This window comes from Lissotriton vulgaris, chromosome 2_1 (genome assembly GCF_964263255.1).
Source record: "Lissotriton vulgaris chromosome 2_1, aLisVul1.2, whole genome shotgun sequence".
In the NCBI taxonomy this organism is placed as follows: domain Eukaryota; kingdom Metazoa; phylum Chordata; class Amphibia; order Caudata; family Salamandridae; genus Lissotriton; species Lissotriton vulgaris.
In genome coordinates this window covers 1,663,837,439-1,663,856,802 of record NC_141687.1, presented here as the reverse complement: position 1 = coordinate 1,663,856,802, position 19,364 = coordinate 1,663,837,439, and positions in this window count along the sequence as shown.

Genomic DNA, 19,364 nt, shown 5'->3' with positions numbered 1-19,364 from the left:
GAAATATTAGACTAACACGGCCATTTGGCTCACAGCCCGGAGGTCGAGAGGCAGTAGACAGGAGAGCATTATTCGCTAATAGATGCATGAGCACTCACATATAACTACTTCTCAGGCAGTACTCAGGGCTGCGTTTCTTACCATCCGGTTCCCCCCGCACCTGACTCAGTGTGCTCCGAACAATATCAGACATCTTCCACCCCCCAAACTCCCCACCCTAAGCCCCTCCATCCCCTACCTCTCTACCCCCCACCCCCCTATACCACCCCCAGGAGCCGTCAGACTGTTGTACGATTAAGATTAGGGATATACTCCCATCACCACACCTTGGTGCTCTATGTTCTTTGGTGTGCCCAGTCTAGTAATAGGTATTGAGTACCAAAAGCCAAGGGAAAAAAGAACGAGATAAGGGTAACGAAAATGGGGCAAGGAAAACGGTAGACTCATTATTGGGAGTCAGAGTTATGTGCCTAGGATGAGAAAATAGGAAAGGTGCACAATCATGCGACAATGTCAAAGCTCTTGGTTGATAAGAGTATATTTCACAGAAGGGTTCACAACTAGCCAAGACTACCCTCCTGTTCACGCTTCTTCCCCGGTACTCCCACCCAATGCTTCTCCCTCCCTCTCCTTGATAACCCCGAGCCGAAAACACTCACCGGCTCCGCCGTAACTCTCCTGAGTTACGGCTGCTCCCCAGCCTCCAGGACACCACCAGTCCTCACACCAGCTTTCTTCACCGTCCTGGGGATTTCCTGGCGTCCGTGTACTCAGCAGGTCGGGTCCCGCGTCTTCTCTCTCGGGTCCTGCGTCTTCTCTCAAGTCGGGTCCCATGTCTTCTCTCAGCAAGTCGGGTCCCTGTCTTCTTTCAAGTCGGGTCCCGCGTCTTCTCTCAAGTCGGGTCCCGCGTCTTCTCTCTCGACGATCCCACTCCAGCGTTCTTCCTCTCTCCTCCCTGGCTGATTCTGCCCCTCTGTTATTGGTCCTGGGCTTCTTCTTCCGGTTTGCGGGGCCGGTACTTCCGGGGCATGACTCTGTACGCGTCCCTGTGGAAATAGAGCAAAGGTGTCTGGATGCTGTGGTTCTGTTGATCCCCGTGGAACCATCACCCATGAATGTGGACCTCCTCTTGTTGTTCCTTCGGTAAGGGTCTCTCTCCACCATGCACCTTCCTCACAATGATCTATCAACCAGCCGCCAATAACTCTGCAGATTACCTGTTACGCCATCCCTCCCCCCGAGATCAGATGAGCCTGACAGCGGGGGAGGAAGGAACAGAGGACTTTGCAAAGATGATCGTGAATGAGGCTTGTCCCAAAGCTTTGACTATCCAAGAAATAAGCGAGGCCACCAGAAATGACGGGAGCCTAACAAGAGCAAAAGTGGCACTAGCCATTAGGCGATGGCAACGTTTCCTAGATGGAATTCGCAACATGACACCGAACAAGAGAGCCTCACGATGGCAGTTGCGGAAAGTGAGGAGTGAACTCAGGGAAAGTCAAGCTGGCCTAATGCTGGGTGGATATTCGATTGTAATACCCAAGAGTTTCTATGCACATGTGATTGACCCAGCACACCAGGGGCACCAAAGAACAGCAAAGATGAAGGCTCGCCTCCGCAGCAAGGTGTGGTTTCCGGGCATGGATGCAAAGGTTGGCGGTTAGGTACAAAGTTGTCATTTGCGCACCAACAGGAGTAGAAACTCCTCACCTGCGCCGATTCTGATGGAAAAATCCAGCCTTCAACCCTGGTAGAAGGTCAGCATTGATTTCCAGATTTTCCTTGATGGGCGGACTACTGTTGTAATCATCGATTCATATTCCATATTCCCAGTGGTGGAGCTAGAGCCATCCACATCGTCCCCCCCACATCAAGCCTGTCCTCGAGAAGACCTTTGCAACAATAGCCTCCCTGACAAGGTGAAGTTAGAAAATGGACCATCATTCCAGGGTTACATATTTCAAGAGTATTTAGAGACTCTAGCCATCCGTCATAGGAAGATAACCCCCCACTGGCCTCAGGCCAAAGGGGAGGTGGAAAGATTTATGTGAACACTCAACCGAGCCATGGTGATTGGCGTTGATCTTGGAGAGGATCCTGAATGTTGCTTACAAAAGATCCTTTGAGCTTATAGGCAAACCCTTCAAAGCACAACCAACTCTTTGCCGGCCCCACGGAACAGGATCCCGGCTGATACTGAGTGGCGTCCTACAGAATTGGATGTTGAAGCCACTCAGCTACGAAGAACCACCAATGACAAAGCCAGCCAGTGTTGTTGCGCACAAGAGCCCAATCTGAGAGTTGGAACACCAATAATCATGAAAGACAGACACACCCGGATGGAAGTTTTGGACATCATTTGAGGCTACAATCTGAGAGACAATCAAGATCGATGGGACAATGATAACGGTACAGCGAGGTGAACGCAATTGAAAATAAACATCTCCTGGTTCAAAGCGGTGCCTGTGGCAATGGCTCGTTAAGAGAGACTGATGGATGACAACACTGCAGATGGCAGATAATTCTACATGGTATCCCCATCACCTCCAATGAGCGCAACCCTGCAAGCACCAAGGAGAGCGCCTACCAGTGGCTTCTCATTGTTATCATCTCAGGATCAACTGTAAACAGCAAGGGTCTCGGCTGGGGTTTCTATGGACAACAGGCAAGAGGGGCCAGGGCCTACCAGCATCTCCCAGAGCCAGAGGTATGGTCTTCGGCCCAACCCGGCCCCCAGTCAGAGACTAAGAGACTTTGTTTGCTTGGCTAAAGTGTTGTGACTTTCATTGATTATAGCAGTATTCAAGTTCAAGTTCAAATGACTTTATTCGATTCATGTGAATCATAAAAGTATACAATGCATACATAAAATTGTTAAATAGCCAAAAAAGAATTTATACAAGAATTAGCATAAAATACATCTATTGATTCACAATTTAAAATATTTGAGTACTATTGTCCTATGTTAAAAGAACATTTTTACCTCCATTGCTCTTACTCCCCCAGCACAGATTTTAAGAATACACAACATCTTGTCATTTTGCGACAAATGTATGTCACATATATAAAACCTAAAGTATCTCGAGACCTATTCCCTTTCCCAGTTCATACCGTTTCCTTATTAATAGAGCTGTTCTAATGAAGTTAAGCACAGCGCTGCAGATAGCAGCAGTAGATAAAGATCGTAAATGATTAAAGCCTTCTTGATAAGAGCAAGGGCAAATTTCCTTCAAAAGAGGCTTAATAAAGCGTGCCCTCAGATCTTTATAAAGTGTGTAAAACAGCATAAAGTGCATTGTACTTTGTTGGGCTGAAATATTACAAGGACAGGGAGTCAGTCTCTCATACCAACTTACCTGTTTAGGGAAAGCCACAAGAAAGTGCAATGTGCAAAGGCGAAGCCAAGTCATACGAAAACGTGATTGTGCATGAATAGTAAATGACAAGTAAAATTGCTGATGACATAAAAACCATGAGTTAGTGTATCATCGTCCTGATTGGATATTCTTAATTCATTATAATATGTATTTTTTACAATCAGTTTCATATTAGATTGTATGCTATCAGGATTATCATAGTAGTGTCCTGAGCCAATCTTATTAAAAGTATCTTTGACATAGCAAAGCCAGGTAATAGACAGAGCCTTTTCCAAATTCATGCAATCTCTAAGAATAATAATAGAATAATAGGTTCTCTGAGGTCCAAACTTTTCCCCATAGAATCAATGGGGCAATATTTACTCTGTCTTTTACATAATCCAGCCCCACTTCCGAGTGTCAAAATTTTGTAGGAGAACTAATGGGAATCATCAACAATCTTTTTAAAAATGTATTTTCCAAAACTTGTATCTGGCTGCTTAGATGATGGCCCCATACTCCTGCCCCGTAAGTTGCTACTGACAGGCATTTTGATTTTCATAACATTAACATTTCTGCCACAGGCTTATGCCCGAGCTTTCAAGCAAAGCGGAACAATCCCTTTACGATTCTACTGGTATGTTGAACCCTGTCTACAATCAGATGATTAAATTTGTTATTAAAAACATTCCCCAAGTATGTAAAATTGGGTACTTTGTCAATGATCTTTTCCTTTACCATAAATGCTCTCATTTTTGTCTGTTTAGGACCACATACCATAATAAAAGATTTACAAACATGTACTTTTAGGTCGAGTGCAGTCATAAAATCAGTAAAAGCATTCAAGGCTTTTTGGAGGCAAATGGCTGTTAAAGCTATCAAAACTGTGTCATCAGCATATGACAATAAGGGAACCGATTTACCTCCTATACTAGGGAAATCCAATTGCTGCTCTAATAAAAATGCCTCCATGCCATTTGTGTATAAAAGAAAATAAAAAGGGGCCAAGATACAGCCCTGCCGAACTCCCTCTTTAGAAGGAATGGGCCTAGTCTTCTCTCCTCCAGGGCCGTAGCGGATAGATACAGTGGTGAACACATGCAACCTGTGCAACAGGGTAAAAAGGGCTTCCTCAAAGCCCATTTTTTCCATGAGTATTCACAACTTCCCCCGACTGACTGTATTGAAAGCACTTGATAAGTCCATGAAAGCCAGGTGGATTGATCCCCATTGGCTTTCATATACTTATCCATGATTAGAGACAGATTGAGACATTGTTCATTTGTTCCCATTCCCCTCCTAAAGCCATATTGTGTGTTGGATATAAGGCCGGAGGCGTTGGCCCATGACTACAGGCGAGCAAGAACTACCCTCCCCAGGACTTTGCCTGTAGCATCAATTAAAGAAATAGGCCTGTAGCATACAGGATCGTTTCTGTTGCCTTTTTAGTTCTCGCCTGAGCCAGCTCATGCGCTGCTCTGGCGAGACTTTTAGTAAGTGGGCTTCAAAAAGCCGACCACAGCTTTTTGTGTGGCCTAGAGCGCGTGGTTACGTGCACAGTTACGAGCACAGACACCATCTGGCTTTCCTGTCTCGTCCGGGCTCATTAAGTGCAGCGCTTGCGGGCAGTCTTACAGCCCGGGATCACTTTCACTTTCACGGCCAGCAGCCAACACTTGTTGTCATGTAGGAGCTCACCACGGGGCTTCAGAGCCGGTATGTTTTGCTTTTGCAGAAAAAAATTGGGGCTCACACAATAACAGATTTTTTTCCCTATAGCCCTCGCTTAATTTATAGCTATGCCGGTTACTGCCCCATCGCCAGGCACCTTAATACAACATAAAACACACTAAGCACAAGTTCAAATGCGAACATGTAAGCGCAAGGGGAGAGCAGCGCCCACAGGTCATACATGTGCACGCCCACTCGGTTCATGCCTTCCAATGTCGATGAAACCACAGTGATTTATCAAATCCACACTTAATTTGCCACTCTATCTCCTCTCCTACTTTCCGTCTCCCCTTCTTCTACACATATATCTGCACCCCCTCCCCTCTTCATTTTTGTCGATCTGGTCACCCATTTTGCTTTCTACAACTCTATATTTAATCACTGCAAAAAGTAGTGATCCACTGTGTGCGACGCTGGAATTTCACCGGGCACTGCTGAGCTTTTCTCTGCCAAAACCTTTTCGTCACTTAGAAGCTCACCACGGGGCTTCGGATCTGGTATGTTTTGATTTTTCACAAAAAAACTTTGGTTTACACAATAACAGCCACTTTTCCCTATAGATATCGCTTAATTTATAGCTGGGCCGGTTACTACCCCATCGCCAGACACATTTGTACAACAATAAATACACTTGTAAGCACAGGTTGAAATGTGAACAAGTAAGGCGCAAGGGGACAGCAGCGCACACAGTTTCATGTACGTGCACGCCAACTTGATACATCAGCCTCCAAATTGGTAAATCCACAGTGATCCACCCTCTCAGCTCTCCTCCTTTGTCTCTCCTTCCTCTACACAGTTATCTGCACCCCCCTCACTTTTTCTCCATCCAGTCACTCTTTTTGCTTTCTTCAATTCTCAGCTTCATCACTGTAATAAGTAGTGCCCCGTCCTGTACGGCGCCGGCATCTCACCGACACTGCTCAGCTTTTCTCTTTAGGGACCTCTTGTCACTAAAAAGCTCATTGCGGTGCTTCGATTTCTGGTATCTTTTTGCACAAAAAAATGGGGCCACATGCATTAACAGCCACCTTCTCCTATATTCACTGCTTCATTTTTAGCTGCGACAACCAGTGCCCCTTTGCCAGGCACCTTAATACAACATGGAAACACACGTATAAGTCCAGGTGAAAATGAAGAAAAAGTATGGGAGGAGGGGAGAGCAGCGTGCACAAGCTTATAAAAGTGCAAGTCCACTCACTTAATCAGCCTCCTAATGCCAATAAATCCGCAGTAATTTCTCAAAACTGCAACTTAAGCCCACTCTCTCGCCTCTCCTCCTTTTCGTCTCTCCTACTTTTACATGGCTATCTGCATCCCCCCCCTTCCTTTTTCGCAGTACAGTCACCATTTTGCTTTCTTCTATCTCCAATAGGTTTTACAGCTGAGCGAACTAATATGCCTACAAACTGACTTTAAGCTATTGGCATTATCAATAACTATGCCTTTTATTTATGATTAAAAAACGAAAACAAGAAAAAAACATTGTCATTTACAATGTAAATAGCTCAAACGTGTGTAAATGAGAGACCTATTGGCTATGCCAATTCTTGTTTATATATCGGTACCACCACTGCTTCTTTCCATGAGCTAGGATGGGACCCACTATTGCTGCTTTAAAAACGTTAACCATCAACGGTGCCCATAATTGGGGATTGCCTTTAAACAAATCCAGGGGCACCCCATCTGGGCCAGTGGCTTTTGAGGAAATTCCATTTGCAAATGCATCTTCAACCTCGCCAAGAGAAATAGATGAGCTAAGTTGGTTTGCAGTTTGTAAGTTAATTACTATTTTATCTCTTTTTATCCTGGGGTGAAACACCATTCGGGTTGAATATATTTGAGAAATGGGATTCCCAAGCTTTCCCTGTTATTGTCAAATCCATATTCCTTGCATCATTTGAAAAAAGGGGATGATTTATAACTTCCCAAAAGCCCTTAGAGTCCTTGAAAGCGCTAGCTCCTTCAAGATCTTCCCAGGCTAGTCTTCTCAATTCATCCTTCCTATGCCCAAATACAGGTTTCTAAGTTTGTCTCGCATTCCTAGTTAATTTCTTATCACGAGGGACTACGTGCAAGGCCTTTTTAAGATCTTTTTGTGCTCTAGAGCACTCCGCATGAAACCATCTTGTTTCCTGTAGTTCCTTTCTTCTCACTTAACTTGTCAAATTATTGGCCACATCTTTACAGATCACTTCAAAGCTCTGTATGACCACATCCGGGGTAGATTCATCGGATAAACATGTCATAACTTGACTTAGGTTAGATTTAACAATATCCTCCTCAAATTGTGAAGCATGTATTTTACTCCATTTTAATCTCACCCCCTGATTGTGGTTATATTTTAGTGGGCATTGGTCACCATTGCCCACTAGTGCTGTTATATGCAAGGAAGCGATAAGAGGATGGTGATCACTAACAGGATTAGGTTCAACTGCAAAACTGTCTATAAGATAGGCAAATTTCCTGGATATAAGCATAAAGTTGATAATACTTGCCCTGCCTCCTCCCAGGTATGTTGGGTACTGTATGGGTGGGGTACAAACAAAAGTATCAAACATAGATCATTTACAACGATGATGGTATTTAATTCTTCACCCTGCGGAGTATGCATAAAATGGGACAACAGTTGGTTTTCAGTGTCTAGAACCCCACATACTTCATGCAATCTATACTGACATAAAGTGTAATTAAAATTACCCACCCAAATTATGCTTAAAGGAAAACATTTAACCGCAACCCTGTCAATTTGCTCTTTGAGAGTATTAACTCCTTCGCTGTGGCGTGAATTTTGCTGGGATTGGTGTCAGTACAACGCGGATTTTTACAACGTATTCCGTTACAACGGAATTTTTACAACGCAGGATCCATTACATCGGATGACATTACAACGCATGGCATTACATAGCAGATGGTATTACAACGCATGGCATTACATCGTAAATATAGGTAAGTATACCTTTTTTTAAAAAATGTTATTAAGTTAATTTAATTAATTTAATATAAATAATTTAATTAAAATACATTTTAAAATAGCCATTAATTTAATTTAATAAAATAATATCTATTTAATAAATGTTATTTTAATAACAAATGGAAATAATTTAATTTAATTAAAATAATAAAATTAACTTAATGTACATATTTTTATAATTGAAATTAAATTAAATTAAATTAAATAATTTTTTTAATTTAATTAATTTAATTAAAAAATGTAATTAATGTAATAAAATTAATTTTATTTATTGAATATATTTTAATTAATTTAAAAAAGGTAAATATAATTTAATTAACCCAAAACACAAACCTACCCCTGAACCCTAAAAACACCCCTGTACCCCAAAACCCAAACCCTGCCCTAAAACCTAAAAACACCCCTGTACCCCAAAACCCAAACCCTGCCCTAAAACCTAAAAACACCCCTGTACCCCAAAACCCAAACCTTGCCCTAAAACCTAAAAACACCCCTGTACCCCAAAACCCAAACCCTGCCCTAAAACCTAAAAACACCCCTGTACCCCAAAACCCAAACCCTGCCCTAAAACCTAAAAACACCCCTGTACCCCAAAACCCAAACCCTGCCCTAAAACCTAAAAACACCCCTGTACCCCAAAACCCAAACCCTGCCCTAAAACCTAAAAACACCCCTGTACCCCAAAACCCAAACCCTGCCCTAAAACCTAAAAACACCCCTGTACCCCAAAACCTGCCCTAAAACCTAAAACACCCCTGTACCCCAAAACCCAAACCCTGCCCTAAAACCTAAAAACACCCCTGTACCCCAAAACCCAAACTCTGCCCTAAAACCTAAAAACACCCCTGTACCCCAAAACCCAAACCCTGCCCTAAAACCTAAAAACACCCCTGTACCCCAAAACCCAAACCCTGCCCTAAAACCTAAAAACACCCCTGTACCCCAAAACCCAAACCCTGCCCTAAAACCTAAAAACACCCCTGTACCCCAAAACCCAAACCCTGCCCTAAAACCTAAAAATACCCAAACACCCCAAAACATATACCTCAGTACCCCAAAACATATACTCCTATACTCATACTTATTTAAAAAAATTACTTAAATTAATATATTTAATTTATAATATTTAAAAACATAAATAAATATTTTTATTTATTTTTATTTATAATTAATAATAATTAAATCAATTATATAATATTAAATAAAATAAAAAAAATTATATACTTACCAATACTTACGATGTAATGGTATGCGTTGTAATACCATCTTCTATGTAATGCCATGCGTTGTAATGGCATCCGATGTAATGGATCCTGCGTTGTAATAGCTGCGTTGTAACAGCATTACGACGTAAAAGTTGCGTTGTAAGTGATACATACCATTTTGCTGCGGTGCGGGAGAGGGAGATGTGGGCGCGGCACCCTGGTGCTCATGACGGCTCCTGGACGTCATGAGTCACCGCATGTTCCATGATATAAGTCTCAGTGAACCAGCATTACGATCATGTGCCGCTGACGCTTCCCCACCAGTACCAATAGTGGCCTGCGCTACTGGCACGGTGTTTATATCCCACCTAACCCTTTCTTCGCTCTCAGAATGTGAGTGTAGTGGATAGTGTAGGCTATCCTCTTGGTCAGGTAAGTGAGAAGAGACCGCTGTACTATTGACTATATTAGGGACTATCTCTAGTTCACTACGTAAGATATCTATTTTCCCTGAACTTCTCAGGGTTGGGGCCAGTCAGTTTATGTCTCCAAGACCACTTAATGCCTCAAAGCGGCGGTTTGAGTGAAACCAAGGAGGATCCATGGGAAGCTGATTCTCTCATCTAAATCTCTCTTCTTATACAACAAACCACGAGGTCTAGGTGGCTGGTAAAAAAAAAAAAACACCTGTAAAATAGATACCCCCCTGAACTTACGGACCAGGTGTTCGTTCTTTCTAAGATTGTCTTAACCAGGCCTGGAGATCTAAAAGTTAATACTATACAGTCTCCAGAGAATTTCTTGGTGGATTTCCCCACCCACCCAATCCAACGCACCATCTTAAATTCTGAAAACAACAAGTCACTAATCCCCGTCCTTGCACTCAGGAATTGTAATGACTTGTTCCTCAGTGCTTACCAGTGCTCTAAGTCACCAGACATGAATGGGGGGAAATTAGCTAGCACTGCGGTAAAAGGAGTCGCTTCTGGTGGTAAATGCAGTTTAGTAGGTGGGCCGCCTGGGATTCTTTGATCAGACAACCTGCCTTCTATAATACTTTGGATCTGAGATCTCTCATTTTTACTACAACCAACCTTGTCAGTACGGGCACAACTTGGAGCATGTACAATCTGGGAATACGTGTGGGTTGGTTCTTTTGTCTGCGAAGGGGTCTCAACACTATTTGACATTTGGCCTACTACCCTTGAGCAAGGCGGGTCATTCTGAGTTGCAGATCTAGAAAGAGGTTCAGGATGACACATAACACCATTTATAATGGTACTCTCAGCCCCGTTACTATCTGCTCTATTTTGGCAACAGATTACCACTGGTTTTTCAAGATTCCCTATCCTGATCTCAGTATCAGTTAGCATTTTCATTAATGGGTCTAAAAGAGCTGAACCCGTAGTTTCCATTTTTTTCCAAAAATCAACCTGGATTGGCAATGCCCCCCTAGAGGCCACCTCAACAAAGGCTTGAGTAGGCACCTGATAATGGTCTGTATCAGCAGGTTTGCTCCTACGACCCAAAGGCTTGGGCAGAAGAAAATGTTGTTTATTCACAGTTTGACCCTTTCTTTTCTTTGATGGTGGTGCGAGGCTATTCACATGATTAGATTTTGCTTTAGCTTTTTGGCCCAGTGTAACTACATTTGGCCTGGATGATTTATATGGATTATCACATATGTCAGAGGCAATAATGATGTCGAAGTCCGAGGCAGTGGAGTGCAGCATGCTAATTTGGGATGCATTAGCTCCAGGTTCGGCAGGGACGCAGAGGCAGTAGCGGCAGAAGCAATATGAGCAGTCCGGTTATAAGCGCTTTGAGGCTCCAGGGACAGTCTGAGCTCTGTAAGTTCAATTTCATGGATGAGTGACTCGGCACTCAATAGAAAAGCGTCCAAAGTCCCTGCTACACCCTGCCCATTTCCAGATTTAGGCCTGCTCATGTTACCCTCCCTCACAGCAAAGCTACAAAGAGGAGTGGTGATATCACAGTACCTTAAAGAGTCAACGTTGACACCTCGGAGGAGGAGCTTCGCGGGCAACCAAGATGGCCGCGTAAGCTCGGAGCTCCGCGGACCTTCCGATCCTCCGCAACTATCCTGCCCGTAATCCTGATCCACGAGGGTGGATACTCGTTGCTGGTGGCTACCTGAGGCGAGCACCGTTTTCAGAACTCAAATCGGTGTCTCCTACGCGGAGCTACGTCGAGTGGGACTCCGTGCCAGCCCGGTGCCATTGTCTCTGCGGACTCCGCTACTACGTCTTGCTGAACTGCGGAGTGCCAGCCTGCTTTCGTCACCGGAGAAGTGTGCTGGACAGCGGTACTAGTTGGACGGCGAAGCGCACCTGGAACTGTCTTCCGCTGACGTCCCGGACACCATTCCGGGTTTCTGGGCTTGGACTTGCCTGGCATAGCCCTTTGTTCCTTGAGACCTAACATGGCGGGCAAGGGGGACCTCGACAAGCCGTCTAATAGAGGAGGGCGCAATAAACCGCAACAACAACAGCAAAATCGGATTGAGCGCTACACTCAGCTGAAAACACCGCCTGCTACAGGTCCCTCTGCCAAGGGCATCCCGCACTCGGGCTCGCCGGACGGCTCTGAGCCCACTTTGACCGACATTTTGGGAGCCATCACTAGTTTCCGGGAAGACATGCAGCAACAGCATGAAGTCCTCACACACAAGGTGGATGGCATGGCCGTTGATTTGTCCCTCATCAGAGCCGACCTGGGCAAGACTAATGACAGGGTCAAGAATCTGGACATTAAGACGGCCAGTCTCACAGAAGACGTTTCGGATATGCAAACGGAGGTCCGGAACCTACAGAGGACGGCGGAGCACTTCGCGAAGCGGCTGGATGATTTCGAAAGCCGGGCCAGGCGGCAGAACGTCCGCATCGTCGGCGTACCGGAGGGTTCGGAGGAGGCGGCGACGGACCTCCTCGTTGAAGATTTGATCAGAACACATCTTGCCCCGCCTGGCCTCAGCAACTTTTTCTCGGTGGAGCGTGCCCACCGGGTACCGGGTGGCCCGCCGAAGACTGGCGTGGCGCCTAGACCCATCGTGGCCCGGCTGCTTAACTTTCGCGACAGGGATGCCATCCTGCAGGCCTCCAGGCGCCATGGCCCTCTCAAATTTCAGAACGCTGATGTCCATTTCTACCCGGATTTCACCAGGACAGTGCAGCGACAGCGCCAAAGCTATTCTGGGGTGAAGCGCCGGCTACGGGACCTGGGCCTTAAGTATTCTATGATGTTCCCTGCTAAGCTCCGGATCGAATACGAGGGCCGTGCCCTGTTCTTCGACTTCGCCGAGAACGTCAGTGACTGGCTGGACACTCTACCACCGCGCCGAGAAGCACAGGAGGACCACGAGGGTGGCGCGGCTGGCGGCCCGGACCCATGAGACTTGGTTCTGTAATGGGTGACTAAATGACTTTCTTGCTTGCCTCTGGGGCTATCCAATGTCGCTCTAAGTTGCCGTATTATCTTTTCTGTCAGTCCATGGAGGGTGGCGGGAGGAGTTCGCGGAGAGTCCTTACTCCCCTGGGTGTCTTTTTGTAGAGTAGTTATGGGGCGACAGGCACACTGCTGGTTGGGGGGGCTTTTTAGTCACATGCAGGGGTGCAGGGTGGGGGGTGCAATTTCGTGGGGTTTGTTCTTTGTTTGTTTTATTTCTTTTTCTTCTCTAAGGCAATGGACTGTGTGTTTTGTTGAACAATGTATGATCGGGTCGAACGGAGTCGGGTGGGGCGGGTTGCTTGGGGATGGGGGGTAGGAAGCTAAAAGTGCTTAGCTGGAATGTCAATGGATTAGGTGATAGGGTCAAGAGAGGGGTGGTGCTCCAGCTGATAAAAAGGAACATGCCTGATGTAGTTTTACTGCAGGAAACGCACTTAGTGGGCAACTCTTGTAGGGCCCTGAATCGCAAGGGTTATAAAATGGTCGCCCACTCTGGGTTCTCTTCGGGCTCCCGGGGGGCGGGCGTCCTTGTACGTGCGTCCCTTCCGCTTGAGATAGACGTCACCCTGCTAGATGATAGGGGGCGTTACGCAGCTGTGGCGGGGAGGTGGGAGGGGCGTTCCCTGGCCCTGTTGTCGGTTTATGTTCCCCCTGGTCTCCAGTCTAGCACCTTCCGTGACCTTGGTGGCGCCATTTTGTCTCTGCCCTCGGGCCTGCTGATCCTAGGGGGGGACTTTAATTCAGTCTGCTCTGGTACCCTGGATCGTCAGCCACCGAGAGACCTCCCGGGTTCCCAAACGTGGCTACCGACCTTCCTTGACTCTATGGGTCTGGTGGACTGTTGGCGACTTTTACATCCGGCGCTTCGCCAGTTTTCGTTCCTCTCCGGTGCTCATGGAAGTCTGTCCCGCTTGGACTATGTCCTCACCCTTGCGGCGCAATCGCCTGCCATTTCTGAAGCGCGTTTTTTGGCAAGAGGCATTTCCGACCACTCGCCGTTGTGGATCTCCTTTGACTTTGGTGTCCTTTTGTCCAACCGCCCGGCAGCCGTAAATCCCTGGTACTTCCGCAACCACAACATGCGAGCGCTGCTGGCCAAGGCCATCGCCTTATACTTCGCAGAAAATATTGGCTCAGTGGGCTCTGCGGTCACCCTTTGGGAGGCCTTTAAAACGGTGTTGCGGGGTGAGGCCTTGGCTCTCATCGCGGCGGCCAAAAGAACTCGTGATGCTGATCTCCTGCAGGTTGAGGAGGAGGTCTTGGACCTCGAGTCCCGTCTGGGGCCCGAGCCTGAACCCGCCCTCCTGCATGAACTCGCTCTGAAGCAATCGGAGTATCACGATCTTGCTACGGATGCAGCTCTGCTCTTAGCGAAAGAGCAGCAAGGCCGCATCTATGACGTCGGAGACAAGGCTGGCAAATTGCTGGCCTGGCTGGACAGGCGGGAGATGGCGAGCCGAGTGGTTCCGGAGATCCTGTGCGAGGACGGAGTGGTGGTCACTGATCCGAGCGCCATCGCCGAGTCCTTTGCTGACTATTTCCGGGGGGTCTACACCTCCGGGTCAGATCGCTCCGAGGCCGACTCGGCTGAACTCCTCTCGGCGATAGACCTCCCCTGCCTCTCTGAGGAGGACAGGGTGGACATTGACCGGGACATCACTGCGGACGAGATCGCCCTGGCGATCCGCGCTTTGCGTACGGGTAAAGCTACCGGACCCAATGGCATACCGGTTGAACTATATAAGATCCGGCCGGACGTGATCTCTCCTCACTTGAAAGACATGTTCCTCCGTGCCCGTGAGGATGGCGTCTTCCCCCTGGACCAGCGACTGGCCACTATTGTGGTTATTCACAAGGATGGAAAGCCGCGGGATGTTTGTAGGTCCTACCGCCCTATTTCTCTCCTCAACGCCGAACCCAAGATCCTGGCCAAACTGTTGGCTAACCGATTGGTCGGGGTTATTAGCGACCTGGTGCACCCGGATCAGTCCGGTTTTATACCCCGCCGCAATACTGCCCTTAACCTGAGACGCTTACATGGCGTTATGGCCAGAGTTCACGCCCTCACTGAACCGGCGGTGCTGGCCTCCCTTGATGCCACAATGGCTTTTGATTCCTTGGAATGGAATTATTTGTGGGCAGTCTTGAAGAAACTTGGTTTTGGGCCGGGCTTCCTGGGCTGGGTGCAACTTCTTTATTCTAGCCCCCTGGCTGCTGTTACGGTGAACGGTCGTATGTCTGCTCCCTTCGCACTTCAGCGAGGCACCAGACAAGGCTGTCCCTTGTCTCCGCTCCTGTTTGCGCTGGCTCTGGAGCCCCTCGCGGCGATGTTGCGCTCGCACCCTGACTTGCATGGGATCTCCTGGTCCCCGGGCTTTGAGGACAGGGTCTCCCTGTACGCGGACGACATCCTGCTGTATCTCACCTCCCCTTGCAAGTCGCTTATTGTGGCGTGCGATGTGCTCCGGCTGTTTGGGCATTACTCCGGCCTGATTATTAACTGGGCCAAATCCTCCCTTTACATCCTCAAGGGCGACACGCCGCGCCTTCCCAGAGGCTGTAATATCCAACTGGCGGGACAAGGCTTTAAGTACTTGGGGATTTACATTTCACATAACCCTAAGGCAAGGTACGACCACAACTTGCTCCCTCCGCTCCACCGTTTGCGGCGGGACGTGGAGAGTTGGCGTAAGCTCCCTCTCTCGTTGCTGGGCCGGGCGGCGTTATTTAAAATGATGTCCCTGCCCAGGTTCCTGTATGCCTTGCAAAATACTCAGGACCTTGTCCCGGCCCGCTACTTCAGGGAGGTCGAGAGTCTGCAGCGTGCCCTTCTTTGGGACGGACGACCCCGTGTCGCTGTTCGGAAGCTCACCATGCCATGGCATGATGGGGGCATTGCGCTACCAGACGTGCGGAGATACTACTGGGCCTCTCAACTTACCGCCATCAATCATGGTTTTTACGGTCCCGTGGACAACCCCGGTTATGCCATGGACCGCTGGCTTTTGCACGGAGGCAATTATTATCGCGCCCTATATTCTAGATCCTTTGATCGTAACCTCACTGGCCCGACCAAGGCGGCGGTCCATACGTGGCGGACGATCACTAAGATACAGGGCTGGCAGGGCAGGCTGACGAGATTTACCCCACTCTTTGATTCCGACATTTTGGGCAAGCTTTGGCACACCAAGGGCTTCGAGAAGTGGGATCTCATAGGCATCTCGAGGGTTGAGGACATGCTCTCCAGGGGGGTGGTCAAGACCTTCCCACAGCTGCAGGCGGAGTATAAATTGAGTGCTACGGAGTTTTTCCGCTATGCCCAGCTACAACACGCAATAACTGCCGCCAGGCCGGAGGAGGGTGACATCCCCGAAAGTTCCCCTTTGGAGGACAGGGTGTTGGACGGGCATATGCCTGATAGCGCCATCTCTCTGTCCTACAAGAAACTGATCAACGTCCAGGTGGACCTCCTCCAGCGCTTGCGGGAACAGTGGGTGGCCGATGGGCTTGAACTGGACGATGAGGACTGGCAGAGTGCTGTGTCCTCCCCTAAGGAGGTAGCCATTTCCTCGCGTCTGAGATTGGTCCAGTTTAAAATCCTTCACCGAGTGTATGTCACCGGCCCCAGGCTGGTGCACATGGGCTTCTCGCCGGATGGCCTCTGCCGCCGTGGCTGCGGAGCCCTTGCCACCTTTCTTCATATACTGTGGGAGTGCCCCGTTATTGCCCCTTATTGGGAGAGGGTTCATAGAGTGATGCGGGAGGTGACTGGAGTGGAGTTGGCGGCGGAGGCGCGTAGGTGCCTCCTGAATGTTTGGGAGCCTAATGACTATGATACGGCGCAGACCCGATGGGCCACACTGGGCAATATGGTCGCTAAACGGGACATAGCGCAGAGGTGGGGTTCTAATGTGGCCCCCCTGGTGGTACAATGGAAGGCCAACATGGACTGGTGTATGTTGCGCGAAAAGACTGTGTATACTGCCAGGGGGCGGCCTCAGACGTGGAACAAAGTATGGGGTGCCTGGAATGCCTATAGAGGGGACTTGTGTTTACCACCTGCACCGTTGCCACGAGATGAACGCTTGTCACCATAGACGTTGACGACAGCTATGTTACTCTTGTACTGATTCTCCTGTTCTTCCTTCCCCCCCCCCGCTTTTGCTACATTCTGTCTCAGTTCTTTCTACAACTTCTCCAGCTCCTTCCGCCTCCTACCGACTAGTGGTCTTCTTCATTTCCATTGCCTTTTTCGCGCCCTTGGGCGCTTTGTTTAAGTTCTTGTTTTAAAAAATAAAAAACAACCTGCATTGTCCTGAAATGAATCGCTTGGCACTATGACCGTTCTATACTATGCTGCCTTGCCTCCGGGATGTTAGGCTGAATAGCTGTGTGCTTTTTACAAATAAAGGTTTTAAAAAATTAAAAAAAAAAAAAAAAGAGTCAACGTTGATTGTATCCAGGGCCGTGGGTAAACGGTAATTATGTGGCCCAGCCCAGTCCACCTTCGGCCTCTGATGGGTGCAGACGGGCCCGCCCTTGGCCCGGGCACGACCGCACACGTCCCGCCCTGTGGGAGCCCTGGCCCCCTCTTGAGCGCCTCCTGGTGCGATTGGTGGTGTGCGCACCGCTAGTGCTGCTTGGGAATGTAGTCCCAAAATCCTGGTATAGTGAGCGTTCTAGTGTTGCACGTCACGTAGGCTACGTGACGTGCATGGCGGCCATGTTAGGCTGCACGCGCAGAGGGAGCAGATAAGCGCGAGAGCCGGCACGAGCAGGACAGGCTCGGCGCTCCTTAAGGGGAAATTACAGAATAAAGTGTATAAACCTCACAGTGGCTCTTGCACATTATTGAGAGGGGAATCATCATTACAATGGCGACGAGGATGGGATAGCAGACCCCCCTCTCCCCCTCCACCACACAGCACCGAGGGAAACAGCAACCACACCGGTGGGCAGGAACCAGCAGTGCCAAGCAGGACCACAGAGCCAAGTGCGCAGAGGAACAAAGGGCCAGGACAGAATAAGGAAACTACATAGGCACCCTAAGGATCGTGGCAGAGCCCCTAGGAGCACAGGAGCAAGACGGCCAACCCACAGTGAGTAGACCGCCCTGAACTGCGACACAAAGCGCGCCAAATCACGCCACAACCGACAGGACAAGGGGGACCGTGCTGGATACTGCACAAAAACGTGAGGGGGCTGAGGCAGGAAGTCCCCAACCCCAAGCAAGCAAAGGAGAGCAAGACAACACGCCAGGAAGCCCTAGAGGCCAGGGAAGTGCGCAGCAGACGGCCAAGAGCGAGAAGATGAGTGCGCAAGCCGGATATGCAATGGCGCCGGTGCAGTTCCTACCCAGACCTGGTGAACCACTCATGAAATGGGAGGACTGGAGAGAATACATTGACAATTTCATCGGAGTCCTAGAAGACGAAAACGAAGAACAATTTAAACCCACTAGAAAAAAAACGCATCTTGCTACTGAATCTAGGCCCAGAAGGATCTACAAAAGCCTAGTCCCGAAACAGAGAGCGGCCACAGACGATGATGTGTATGCCCACGCGATAGAGGACTTAAATGAACATTTCAGACCGGCGATATGTGTTTCAGTGGACAGATTCAACTTCCAGCAGAGGAAGCAACAGCCAGGAGATACGGTAGAGGAATACGTGGCGGCACTGAAGAAACTAGCGTCCACTTGCAGGTACGCCAACTGGGAGGAAGAGTTCATAAAAGACCAAGTGGTGATGCACACCACGTGCACCGCAGTGCAGGACAAACTATGGGCCAGCGGGGACACCACCCTCAAGGAGGTACTAGTCATTGTCAAAAGAGCCGAACTAGCACGCAGGTGCGCAGAAGCAACACGGAAGGAAACCGCGCCCAGTGTCATGGTGAACAAAGTGGACAACGAGGAACCCCGCAGAGACTACCAGAACAGGAGGTCGTCAGAGAAGGGACCGGGCAGATGGCAAGGCAACACTGGCCCCCCTGGAAAACAAGCGGGAAACAACAAAAAGACGTGCTACAGATGCAGGAGCTGGTCGCACGAGGCGCATGACAGGAAGTGCCCAGCGTTTCGCTCCAAATGTATGTATTGCGGAATAATCGGCCATTACGAGAAGGTATGTCGGAAAAAGGCCTCCAAGGGCACCGTGAAGTACGTCGGTCAGTAAAGTGAAGATCAAGAAGACGGAACAGAGGAGGAGGTCGTAACGGTACTCTGCATCTATGACGAGGTGTTAAGTGTGGAGGGCCAAGTTCTGGGTATCGACGGCAAAAGGACAATGAAACCGGTCCTGGAAATGTCGATAGGAGGAATCACGATCAAGGTGGTGGCGGACACAGGCTCACCCTACACCATCGTCCAGAGAGCGGTGTGGGAGGAGAAGTTTGTACCACAGTTGGGCCCAGAACTGGAGAAGCTGGACATCCGCCCGGTCACTTACAATGGAGACCGCATACCAATGGCGGGATTCAGACCATTGAACTTCGAATTCAGAGGCCGGTCTGCCTACTGCAAACTCTATGTGTCAGAAAAGGGCCCCTCGGTCCTAGGATGGCTTGATCAAGGCGACCTAGGCATCAAGTTGGATCCGGGTGGCAAGGAGCAAATCCTACTGACGGAACAGG